Here is a 12,755-nt window from a genome sequence, read left to right as displayed (position 1 = left end):
TATTATTCACGCAAACAATGTTAACTAAAAAAGTTAATTATCCGGTTTCCAAAATTCCGATAGGTTCCTTTTCTATGTTATCTATTATTTACAACTTTTATATACTCTAATTTAAATATTGTACGATTGTAAAATTAATTACAGTTTCATTTTCCTTCCGGTACATACAAAATGAAGGAAGAACAGCCCTTAATATATGTATGTAGAATACATTAATCATCAATAGATAAATAAACAAATGTAGCAAAACAAAAACAACATTTAATTAGCTATAAGATATGATACCATAATTACAAACAATGATGTAAATCTGCAAATATTTCAACAGTTAAATGACTAATGATCTGAAATCTCCCAAAATCACTTAAAAACTGCAAAGCTGGTAAACTGATGCAAGTATCTTTAGTATCAATTTTGAATCCCTTGCTATGAAATATAGTTAATGGTCTACATGAAAATTTCATTATCTAAAGTACCACCTACAAAGCAATGCGTGGTCTGATAGTGTTTACAGATTGACTTTTTTCTGGAATGATTAAATAACTAAAGCGTTTAAGACAGCTTTACTGTCCAGATCCAAAAGATCTCAATGTTGAAAACATTGATTGTGAAATTGTAAATTTACAGCCCCTTTGAACATTAAACAGTTGGAAGGCTTCTTCGACAACCACTTACATGGCTTGATTAATTTCAGAATATTTACTCTTTAAAGACCGCTGGGAATTTTAATTACTGACAATTACGTAACAAGTAATTATATTCCTTTAATAATTGAAATCACATAAAATTATGTACCCCGTACATTTAAGTATTAATTGATAATCAGGATGCAATACGATAGTTGAAAATTTTAAATCTAAGTTTTCGGCGCAAAAAATTTACATTTTAGTATCCCATGAGTCAATTTAACCAAGTTTCGCTAAATGGTGTGTGAGTACGTCTGGGTGCGTGTCACGAAAGTCGTACGAAACTGAAATTAGATACTTAAGAAATATGTCTGTTACAGTTGATGTTACTGCAACTTCTTCGATAAAATCTATCTTTCATATTTACTAGACTTTGTAAAGGATAGCTTTAACGTTTTTGATATATTCAGTACATCGATCTACAACTGGCAGATACTGATAGACGAGGCCCTGTCTCGGTAGCGGTGGATTGTCGCACCACCATATGTTTTACAATGTACAATTAACAGGTCTTAAATTTTCAGTAAGGTCTTATTCTCATTGTCAGTCTAACATGTCTTAAATTTGAAATTTTATCCAAATATTTTATTTAATTGAAAAATATTACCCTGGTTGTCAGTAATACTAAACAACGAATAAACATAAAATATGAATTAAATCTGTACCACTATTAGTAACGTAGAAAAGTAACTTTGTAAGTTGTACAAGGAGATGATTTGGCCAAAAGGTTTGACTCAAGGTTACAGTATCATCATAAGTAATCATCTGCCACAACTGGATTCGAACCCAGCTCCTTGGATTTCGTAGTGCCTTATCACTGAGCTACTCACTCCCCTTAAAATATGAATAGATTTAATAATTAACTGAAAGAGAAAATAAATATTTTCATGTTCATGGATAATATGACAATAGATAAATTTTAGTTTCACTTACCTATTTATGAAATATATAGTAAAGGGATCTATTACATCCCGAATCATAAAGAGGCAGGTTTTTCGAAACGGAATGGATGAATTCCATGTGAAAATCGGGAGGTCAGTGAAATATCTTAAAAGATGCTCGCACCTTTGATTTTTCTATTATCGAATAAGTAGAAACACGTAGTTCTCTCTAAATCATTTAACCTCATTCAACTTATGCATTCGGTCCAAAATATAGTCCGAACTGGCAAATAAACTATTTTATAGTTTTAAAAGATGTAAAGGTATGTATTAGATTATAACTTGGCTTGGTTAACTAAATGAAAATGACAAAAAATTCATTTTTTTAAATATTTAACACAGCTATAAACTTTCTATTATTGAATAATTATATATTTTTATTTTAATCTATGTTTGTTAAAGAGGAAAAAAAAGGAAAGATGTATTGGGTTAACGGAAAAAATATAATTAGACATATAGATAAATAATGAAAAAAAAAATCAAGAATGAAAGGAAAGAAGGATAACAAATAAAATAGAATATAGAAATAATAAAAATAAAAGAACAAAAATGATAAAATAAAAATAAAAAAGTCATGTATTAGTATTATATATTATAAATTTATAATACATTACCAGAAAAAAAATTATCTGACTAGGTTTAAGTATATATTGCTGTGTATTTAGCAACCCAATACAGTTGGGCACCACAACTGTTTTTGAATAAAGTTTTTCTCTCTCTATTTAATGCAAATCCCTTTCAAAAGCCAAGTCTATCCATTACTACTTTCGTCAAATAATAATCAAACGCCTATCGTTTTTCTAGTATAACTAATTTAGGGAGTTCATTAAAGGATTTGAATAACTCTGCTTGAAATGTCCCAAGCTCCATCTAAATATTTTACTCCTCCCAAACGACGCTTGAAGGTATAAGAAAGTTCCTTGGAAATCATAGGATAAAAGTTTTAATTTATGGTAGGATGACTGGAACTCTAATCTCAAGAGTATACTCATAAAAAATAGAAAACGTAAGCAGTGACAGTTAATCCCAAGGCAGGTTGTATATGCAGATTAATGAAGTAATACAGCTTGATCTAAAGCATGTACTCTCATCTAAATCTATATTTAAAATTGTAAATTTTACATTTAGATTCCTTAGTGGATGCTCCCCAATTGTGAGTTCTAAAAACAACAATTGCTTTCTTAGAAGCAGAATTTTATTGCTTAATTGTACTAGTATGTCATTAGTGAAGTTATCGTCAGTGGACATTGAAATTTAGTCGTGCGTCATTTTCATGCCCGAAGGAAACACAAGACTTTTAAGAAGACAAATAAATATGCTCCCTTTTTATTTACACGGCCACAAGCAAGGAACTTCTTGAACGTTAATATGCACAGATGCATGGGGCAGTTTATGCTGAGCCGTATTATGCAGTGAAAGGAACACGACTACTACACCAAGTTTCATTATTTAGACGACAGACAACCCACCAATATTTTGAAGAAAATAACCAATAACATTACGTCACTCAAAATGGATTAGTTAATTTTCATATATTTTTTTTTAATTTAAACTATTTTTTTTTTATTTTGACGTTGTTAGTTTTTAAGTATTGACAATTTAAATCATATTAGACATGATTATGGACTTTTATCATCATCTAGCAAAAGCATTTGTGAGTCCAATAAGACAATAAAGATAATTTAGCAAAGTTCACTTTTGCTTAATTTTTCTTCCGGACCAGCGATACGTGACCAATCCACCAATTAAACGCAAGTGTGATCTGAAAAGGTGTAATGTAGAGTTCTTGGAAAATGTGAGCATTATACCCGTTATCTACTTAAGTACTAAACATAATAAAATATTTTATTAGAATTAGGAACTCCAATTATTCCCAAATCATACTGAATAATTTAAACCTGAATACATTGAAAATCGCTTGAGCCGTTTACTCAAAATATCCTTAGATTCCTAAAAAATTTTCTCCTTTTGGTGAAGCAATTGTTTTTTTGTTTTTTTTGGGACAATGCAGAAGAAATATAATATATACAATAATCGCTGTGAAAATGGATCAAAATACTGTTTGGGATCGAAAGATGCATTCTGGCCTATTTAAGGATATCCTAAACATAATATAAAGATATTTACTATATTAGTATCTGTATTATATGGAAACCAAGAATTGGCCTGAGCTTCAACTCTATCAGAAGATTGACATTGACAAATAGTATGTTCCTAACGGAAACTTTTCAGGCGATCAGAACCAAGGTAGCTTCTTGATGAACGAGTTCGTTCGAAAAGAGGAGTTGAGAAAGAAAAAAGCGATGGGCTGATTTAGCGGTGAATGAGACTCGGGTCGTCTTAAGCTTCCGCAATATGGCGGTGGCAGCACTTTACAAGGATGACTGGTCGGACGAGGCTACAGCAAACATTCAACATATTATGAAGAAAATATCATATAATTTATTGTTCCTAATTAAGAGTAGAATATTCAATCTTGGTGAAAGTTATTATTAATATGTAATCCACAATATCCATTGATTGCGCAATCCTTAAGTGAAATTGAGTATTTTATGTAAATACCAGCACTATTTATAATCTTGTGAACTGGGAAAATTTAATACTGAAAATCAGTAGTCTATAGTGTTAATTACTCACCTCTTCAGATGGTAACCGTAAACGAAGTAAACCTGCAAGAAAAAAAAAATCTGGTTATAAATTAAATTTATTAACTCAGATATGTCAATAATTTCTAGGTTTAATTAACAAATGCTAGCGAATTACGATATCGTTAATGATTTGTCTTTTGTAGAATTTACTGTGTAAGATTTTTGTTTTTTTTATGTATTGATAAATATTACAATCTGCCACAACTTTGTTGGGCAATAAGTAAAAGTGATAACTGATTACATTAATATTAAAATAAAATGGTATAAGAACAAAAATAAATAATTAAATGAAAAAAAGTAAAATAAAAAATACATAGACAATAAATAAAATATCTCTCTAAATATATACATAGAGAGGGCTAAAGAAATAAGCGAACTATGTACAAGAAATAATAAATAAAATGGAATAATAATAAAAATAAATAAATAAAATAGAATAATAATAAAAATCAATAAATAAAATAGAATAATAATTAAAATAAATAAATAAAATAATCTCCAGTCACATTTACACTCTTATATACAATATTTACACTACAGACGTGAGATCTCACTCTTTGAGATCCCAGTGCATCGCTCTCTCACCGTTACTGATAATGAGCCAGTAGAGGCTGAGTAAGTCCGCTAAAACCACAAACTACCTTTGTAATATTTTCAAAATTAGATAATGAGATTGATAAAAAATAAAAAAAGGTTTTTCCATTGTCATAGGTAGATAAAAAAAATACCATTTAACATTTTTTTTAAAATTATAATAATTCAAATGGATGATTCACTAGTAACACTTAACTAATTGAAAATATCCAAACCTTATCATAATCGTAAGCCCGTCATTATTAATATAAATAGCCCCTTCCCTGCAAGCAAATCATATTGTCTAAATTATCTTTCGACAGAAACCTACTTTCGTATCTTTAAGGATAGGTCACAAATTTGAAAAACAAAAGTGAATTCCTATTATTAGATAAAAAAAAAATATGTATAATATTTTTTTACCAAGAGAGGCGTGTCTCTTGATGTACCTATGATGCAAAACAAAATTGATTTTTAGAAGACATGTATCAAAAAAAAAAAATTAATTTTTTTGGATTTTGGTACTTTTTTTTTTACTTATCTTTCACATAAATGTTTTATTATATTTCATACTTCTATTTCTATCTCAGAAAATCAAACATACGTAGACCATTTCACATTACCATTTCTCGATTATCCGATTTCCGACTTAAAGTATTCCTATACTTTCTTACTTGATTGAAACTCGAGATTCTCAAGAGACAGCCTCCTTGGCCATTTCCTCTACTTCAACAATCTCTTCACGGCAGTTAATTCCATAGCTACCGTCACGTTTCAGGACTATTTGCCGACAACAGTGTCATCCTATCCTTCTATTGTGCCAGTGAAAGCGCGATCAACTGATATCTGAGGACAATTCTCTCAGGTGGGACGACGGAATGGCTGATTCAAGATTAAAATAATTTACTTAAAAAGTATAGATTGCTTTTATATTAACGAATTTTCCGTCTACACATTACCATTATTCAATATGTTATCCATCAATTATTCATAATGCTGTTACTATTAAACTAAATTCTTCAGCGAATGATAAGAATAGGTGACAGACCCTATCAGTTTCAAAAGAATGGAATCTTTTTCGCTCAGATCTCTGATTATAGAGTCAAAATTAAAAATATGATCTTCCATGATATCTTCCATTGTTTATTTTAAATTAATAATCATCCTCGATAATGGATGTTTAAAAAAAATAAAATAAAAACTTAAGATGCTTTATCATTTATCTTTCTGTTAAACCATTATTAAATCAATATTTTCATATATTTCATTTTCACTATGATACTATGACGATACCCATTGAATCTGAAATTATATTTTTTTATTTACAGCGAAATCAGACAGTGTCTTAATCTCCAATACTGCTTTTACTTGTAATTTGACTGGAATTAAGGAAATTCTTAGTAGCCAGTGGTCTAAATTCCTTTCAACGAGTACCCATACTCGGCCCGAATCGATCCGCCCGACGCCATTGTTTTCCAATAATACCGACATACTTCGCGAATACGCGGTTTATACCTTTAAGAACAACAACACTATTGCCATAAACTGTTGAAAATAATTTAGTAAAAGTGACAGATAAATGACATTGTTAAACAAGGAATAAATATAATTATGTAAAGTTGTGAACATAACAAATTATAGCAGAATACTAACTCACAGAACACTTCCTGCCAATATCTTTAATGCTGAATAAATCTGTGCGCCATCTTAATAATATAAATCCTATCCCAAAGAACAAAAAAAACTCATAAAAAGAAAAGAAATGGGTTTGTTTTTGTAGTAAATTTTTATATTAAATATATAGTCTATTCTCTCATGACAAATAAGATTGTTTCTATAAAATCACTAATTGAACAATGTCTCTTTTTTAATAATTAGTTTAACCATTTTTTCATTCATATTGATTTTTTTATTAACTTCGTACCATACAAAAATATAATTTCTCCAGTTCCTGGTAGCGACGTAATTTCAAAACGATGCAAAGTACCCTACTTGCTACAAACTGCTCGTGCTCTACCTGTACTACCTGCACCAAGCAGTACCGTATGCTCAGATGCTTCTCTTGAAAAAAAATGTTTTTTCATGAATTGTTAATCAATTATTATTTTTATTTTATCTTAGGTTGGAAATGAATTGCAGGAAGTGAACAAATAGAAATTTAATTTTATACTTATCTTATAACAATACTACAAAATATTTTCGATTTGTTTAATTTGTCTCATCTGAACTCTTTTTATAAATGAGATCTTCCAGGTAAAAATTAATTATAAATCCATAAAAAAGTTCATTTTGATTCAAACCAAATTTGAAATCCAATGAATGAAATTGATTCTACAGTCACCATATACTTGAAAGATCTGTAAATCATTGACAAGTAGTTGAATAAAAAAAAATTTAAATCCAGATTTTTAGGTTAAAAAAATAGATTTTAAGTCCGTTGGGAAATTAATTTTCAAAGAAAATGCACAAATTATATTTCTTTTAAAAATGTCCAAAACATATTTTTATCTGTTGTTCCTTTTACATTTAAAGTTTGTATTACTACTTTAAAAAAATGAATTATTAGTTAAGAAGAAATTTTTCATATTGAAGTTGACTTATGTGAAAACATCAGTTTATTATTTTTTAACATCCAACAAAAGGTTCTGTTTGGGGGTTTATTAATGAACATAAAAGTGATAAATAAAAGTTTTAAATTTAGGATATATTTTAATAGAAGAAATTATTGGGACAAAGGCAATTAGCCAGCAATAATGAATTTTAAAGGAAAAAAAAAAAAAAGGAGTGAAGACAGAATAAGGAATCCTTGAGAATGACCTGAGAGGTCGAAACGTCGGATGTTAAAAAATAATAAAGTTGAGAGAAAAGGATCAAGATTGTTTTAAAAAGAAACTAAACCACTCTCAAACAACTATATTAATAAAAAATAAATCTAACATCAGTTTATTTTTGATAAGCTTAACTGATAATAAATGGGTTAAATTAAAGCACGACTCTTAGCCTATTAGAACAGTGATTACCATAGATAGTATTCTACTGTTGCTAGTAAGAGCAGTTGCCCCTGTCATTTAACTAAGAGATACTAGTCGATTCTCTTAAAACTAAACTTAAATTTATCTCCTCGACAAACGGAAAGATTTATCTAAAATTACCCAAAACTGTGGTTTTTAAAAATTATAAGTTATAAAATTATCATATTTTATAAATATTTGTAATTACCCTTTGTTTACACCAGTAACAATTATATATTAATTGATTTTTTTTGTACTTCTTTTATTTTTGAATGAGGATAGGAATTTATCATATTTTGTTAAAGGATTTTATATTTATTAATACAATAGATTATGTGTAAACTAAGTAATTTTTATTTTTTAGTATCTGGTTAGATTTCTTTTCTTTTAACTACATTTATCTTATTCTAAATGTCCCAGAATAAAATTGATTTTCTACCAATTACAGATGTATCTATCTAAAAGCTGATATAGCTCGAATTAGTGAAAACAAATATTTTAAAGAAATACTTAAAGATAAGAAATATAAGGTATGAGTACACGGTAACATGTTTGAACAAAGTATCATTATGCATTCTTAAAATTTGAATATACTTGGTGCTTTGTGAAATTTATTTATTTTTTTAAAAAATATTTTTTATTGAAATTTGCAACTGTATATTATATAATACATTCAGTAAATTAGATCTTAGTTAAAGTGGAGTGTTACAGGCGTGTAGAGAAACTACCCATTGGTAGCACTCTAATGGCATTTTACATTAGCAGGTCTCGTGGTCATATTTTTTTTAGGCGCCTTGGAGGATTGTCAGGAATGGAAGAGGATGTAAGGTTAGAAACTAGGGGGTTTGAGTGTTTCGCGCTAGATCGGTTACCCAGGTAACATTAAGGTCTTTATCTATGATTTTATTTGTGAAAAAGTAAGGAGCTTTGAGGGAAATTTATTTTTTGAAAATAAAAATTGATTAACACATTTTTTTTCCATTTATATAATAGCTTTGTTCAAATAATAGCTTTCCTGGCCTGCGATCCGAAAAAATGTCAGGACTCCTAATTCCTTTACTAACTCGTATTTCATTTTAATTTTATATTGTTTGAGTATAAATCGATTGATAAAACTACTTAGTTAAAAGTAACTTCTGAATAATTATTTTGTCTATTATCACTTTCACTTGATTATACTTGCCCAATATGCATTTAAAAAGTGAATTATTTCATTTTTCTTCAATCAGTACATATAACGGTTTAGTTAGAATTGTTTAATGAACTACTCAATAACAGAGTCCACAGGTGGAATATGAATCATCAAGATTTCTTTTTTGTAATCAGACATAGCTGTTTCATCAGTGTTCAGTGTTTATTCATTGGAGTTGGATACAATTTAAGTTTTCATCACTCACGAGACATGAAACAGATGGAACTGAAAAATGCAGCCGGGTATGAATTATATGTCATGAGAGGAAGGGGGGAAAGAAAAGGTTTGAAAATATATCGTTTTAGACATTATTTTTATAAACATTTTCGCATTAATTTTTTCGGAAGGTAAATTTTATAACAGTTTAACATCGATGCATTAAAGGAAGAGCGTTGAGAGCTTATGCAGATTTATTCTGACCAAAACATTTTCCCCTCGAGCTTGACATGGGCGCAAAACGGAAGGGTAAAAAAGTACAAAGCCGCTTTTATGCCATAAAGTTGAGGTTAAGTGTTGAACGTGTGGTACCCTTTGCTGGAAAAAATGAGTTATACAGTTACTGATAACGGACAGCTAAATATACTTTATATGGATTTAATTTTTACTTAAAATATAAATAATTTATTCAACGGTGATAATTAAGAGTTTTAAAAGATCGTTGATTCAAAAGATAATCCTTGCGAAACAATGAGACAAATTTTGTAAATATCTACAATAATAGCATTGAACGCTATCGGTGGCATAATTGTAAAATAAATTGTACACCTCATGTGAAATTATTTCTGGAATTAATTTTTATTATTACTAAATATTAAATTATTACTATTTTCGAATTAATTGATTACCAATGACTTCATCATGAAGAGGATAAAATAAACCTACAGGTGTTTCTAGAATTTGTTTGCAAATAATTGATATTATAATTTATATTTCCTTGAAAACCACATCATATTTATCCTAAGTGCTAATTTTTAATACTTTAATAATTAAACAACTAAGTATAAAAAATTGATGTTTTTTTGCTCCTAAATTCTAATTTATTTATTGTTTATGACGGGGAATAAATCATTAATTTTCATTGGTAAACTTATATTGAAGGCAAGAGAGGTGCTGCTATTTCTCCTGATTTCTCTTTAAATTAAAATTAAAATCTGTATTGCTACCATGAACCATGAAGGGTCTTTCTAAGGATCTACTGTTTCTTAAACTACGGTTGTGCATGGAGTTGATCTGTTCATGACTACACATAACCACCAGATATTTGTCCAGTTAAGGGTACCCACTATCCCAGTTGTTGGATGGACCCCTAAAGGCTTTCGAATCCCTAGAGTTCACTCACGGCTACAGTAACAGAATAAATAATTATCTGCCACAGCTGAATTCAAACCCGGGTCCTTCGAATTGCAAGCACAGCACCTTACTCATTAAGTTGCCCTGTTTCCTCATTTCTCTTATGACTTTTAAATTCTTCTCTAAGATTCAGTGGCTACTGATGAATAATTGACCAAAGTTAATAAATTCAATAATTAACTGAAGTAAATGAATGGAGAGAATATCAAATCATAGGATAAATGAGATTGACAGTTTGTGGTAATGAACTAAAAAAAATACAGACATGTGGAAAACAAAAATATTCAAGTAAAATAAAAATAAAAAATAATAATCAATGAGAAAAAATAGAAATAACTGGCAAATGAATGTAAAATCAGAAAAAAATAAATAAAGTTGAAACTATTATTTAACTGAGTAAGTTTGATAACAAATTAAAAACATTATAAATAACTGCAAAATAAAAACTAGAACCACCAAGAACAATAAAATATAAAAACTCTTTGAAAAAATTTTCTTGTTATTATTCACAGAAACAAAGCAAAAGTAAAAAGTAAAAACATTTGCACACAAATGTGTTGTAAAAACACAACAACACAAATAACAACATTATATATATATATATATACATATTCTGGGAATCTGTTTATTTTACGACAATCGAAGGCGTTTAAGTACTCCTCTACATTTATATAAATGACGGGAAGCCCATCACCCCACCATTTGACTCAACCTCACGCAAACCAAACGTTCTTCGTTTTTTCTGCGTTACTTTCTTTGCAGCCCTCATCTGCCTCGCCAGCCAATAGAGATGCCGGTGTCCTGGAGTCTTTTTTCCTCTCGAAAAAGGCCAGGTCTTCAGAACTGACACAAATCTGCCTTCAGTTGTTTCTCCCAATTTTTCTAGGGCACCCTTTATTTCTATGGCATTAATAAATTTTCCTCCTCAGCTCCATTAAATTGAGCCACTTAATTTTTAATTTTATTTTGAATGTTGTTTTTTTTGCTTCTTTGAAAATTTCTAACATTAGTGATAACAATTTTATGACAACGAAGTTAATAATATCTTATTATATAGTAAAATAGACTGATTGTTATTTAAAATTAGTTAGCATCTATAATTAAAACTATAAAACTAATAAGTTAATAATAATTATAAACTAATAAGAAATAAACATTTTTTATACTATATTGTTTATAAAAATTTCCGGCAATGAATCTAGTCTTGGAAATAATTCAAGTTTAGATTTAAGGATAATAAGTTATGAAGAGATGGATTGGAATAGACGTGACCATCTGGTACAAGATGTAAATTTATGAGCAGGCTCTATATACAGCCTCCTCACTCTGCTCTGCGGTGGAATGTTTAGGAAGACGTTATGACGAATATGTATATTCTGTATTACATACAAAAACAGAAAAACTCACGTATGATTAAAATTATTTACTCGCAATAATATCATAAACCCTGTATGACTTTTATTCGCTTGCAATATTTATTACAAAATTATTTTTCAAAGTCCAGAACGTTGATCGTAGTTCCACTACATCTAATTCAGAGTATAAGTTTTCATTACAGTTAAATAAACCAGTATTATATAGCTTACATAGAAACACAGGATAACAAAATCAGTGCATAAGATAAACTCTGGAATTTTTCTATTTTCTAGGTATATTCAGAAGTAAAATTACCCAAAATAGCTGTATATCTCAGATGCAGGACCTCTAGATAGAAATGCACAATTTTTTTTATTTTGAGAACATTGTACAGTTTGTTACGGTGAAATAAAAACACTGGCGATATCTGAGTAGACAAGGAGTGTTGTGGTTGTCATGGTGAAAAAAAAACACGAGCGATATATGTTTAGAATATTGGGCATGGTTTTTAAGGTGACTGTTTTTTTAACACCTTACGATTGTTCATATGAAGTGGTGATAGTTTATCAGGTGTTGACTGTTTGTATCGAAATATTATATATAAATATTGAAATATCACCTTGTAAGAGATGTTATCATTAATGTTTTGTTTTGCTAAATTATGGTGTCTTACTTCAATGGACGGTCATTAACTCTAGAAGTGTGGATATAGTGCAGTGTGTGAAACGTTTCCCGTCCTGGATAGGAGAGTGGTGGCAGGGGTCTTCTTCATACTTCTAGGGAAGGTGAGACGGTGACCGGAAAGGAAATATCGGACAACCTTGTGTTCTGCCAGGAGTACACACAAAGACTACGTGGAGTTTGAACTAAACTTTATTTGTTTTTTTAAAATTTTACATTCCTCTTTTGTATAATAATTTAAATTTAGTTTTAATTATTTTATTAATTGATAAGAATTATTTTTTTTTTTCCTTTTTCATTCCTATACACTGCTTTCA

General features: G+C 29.3%; 1 long non-coding RNA gene across 1 annotated transcript in view; it reads right to left on the bottom strand.

The window, feature by feature from the left end:
• The window catches only part of LOC136797251 (uncharacterized), a 239,351-nt gene that overhangs the window by 221,655 nt on the left and 4,941 nt on the right, over positions 1-12,755 (bottom strand). The window contains exon 2 of the long non-coding RNA XR_010845098.1: positions 4,265-4,296. This is a non-coding gene — a long non-coding RNA (uncharacterized lncRNA). The remainder of the gene's footprint in view (positions 1-4,264; positions 4,297-12,755) is intronic.

This window comes from Halyomorpha halys, unplaced genomic scaffold, assembly GCF_000696795.3.
Source record: "Halyomorpha halys isolate HHAL.00 unplaced genomic scaffold, Hhal_1.1 Scaffold348.1, whole genome shotgun sequence".
NCBI lineage: Eukaryota > Metazoa > Arthropoda > Insecta > Hemiptera > Pentatomidae > Halyomorpha > Halyomorpha halys.
This window is presented reverse-complemented; position numbering and strand designations above follow the sequence as displayed.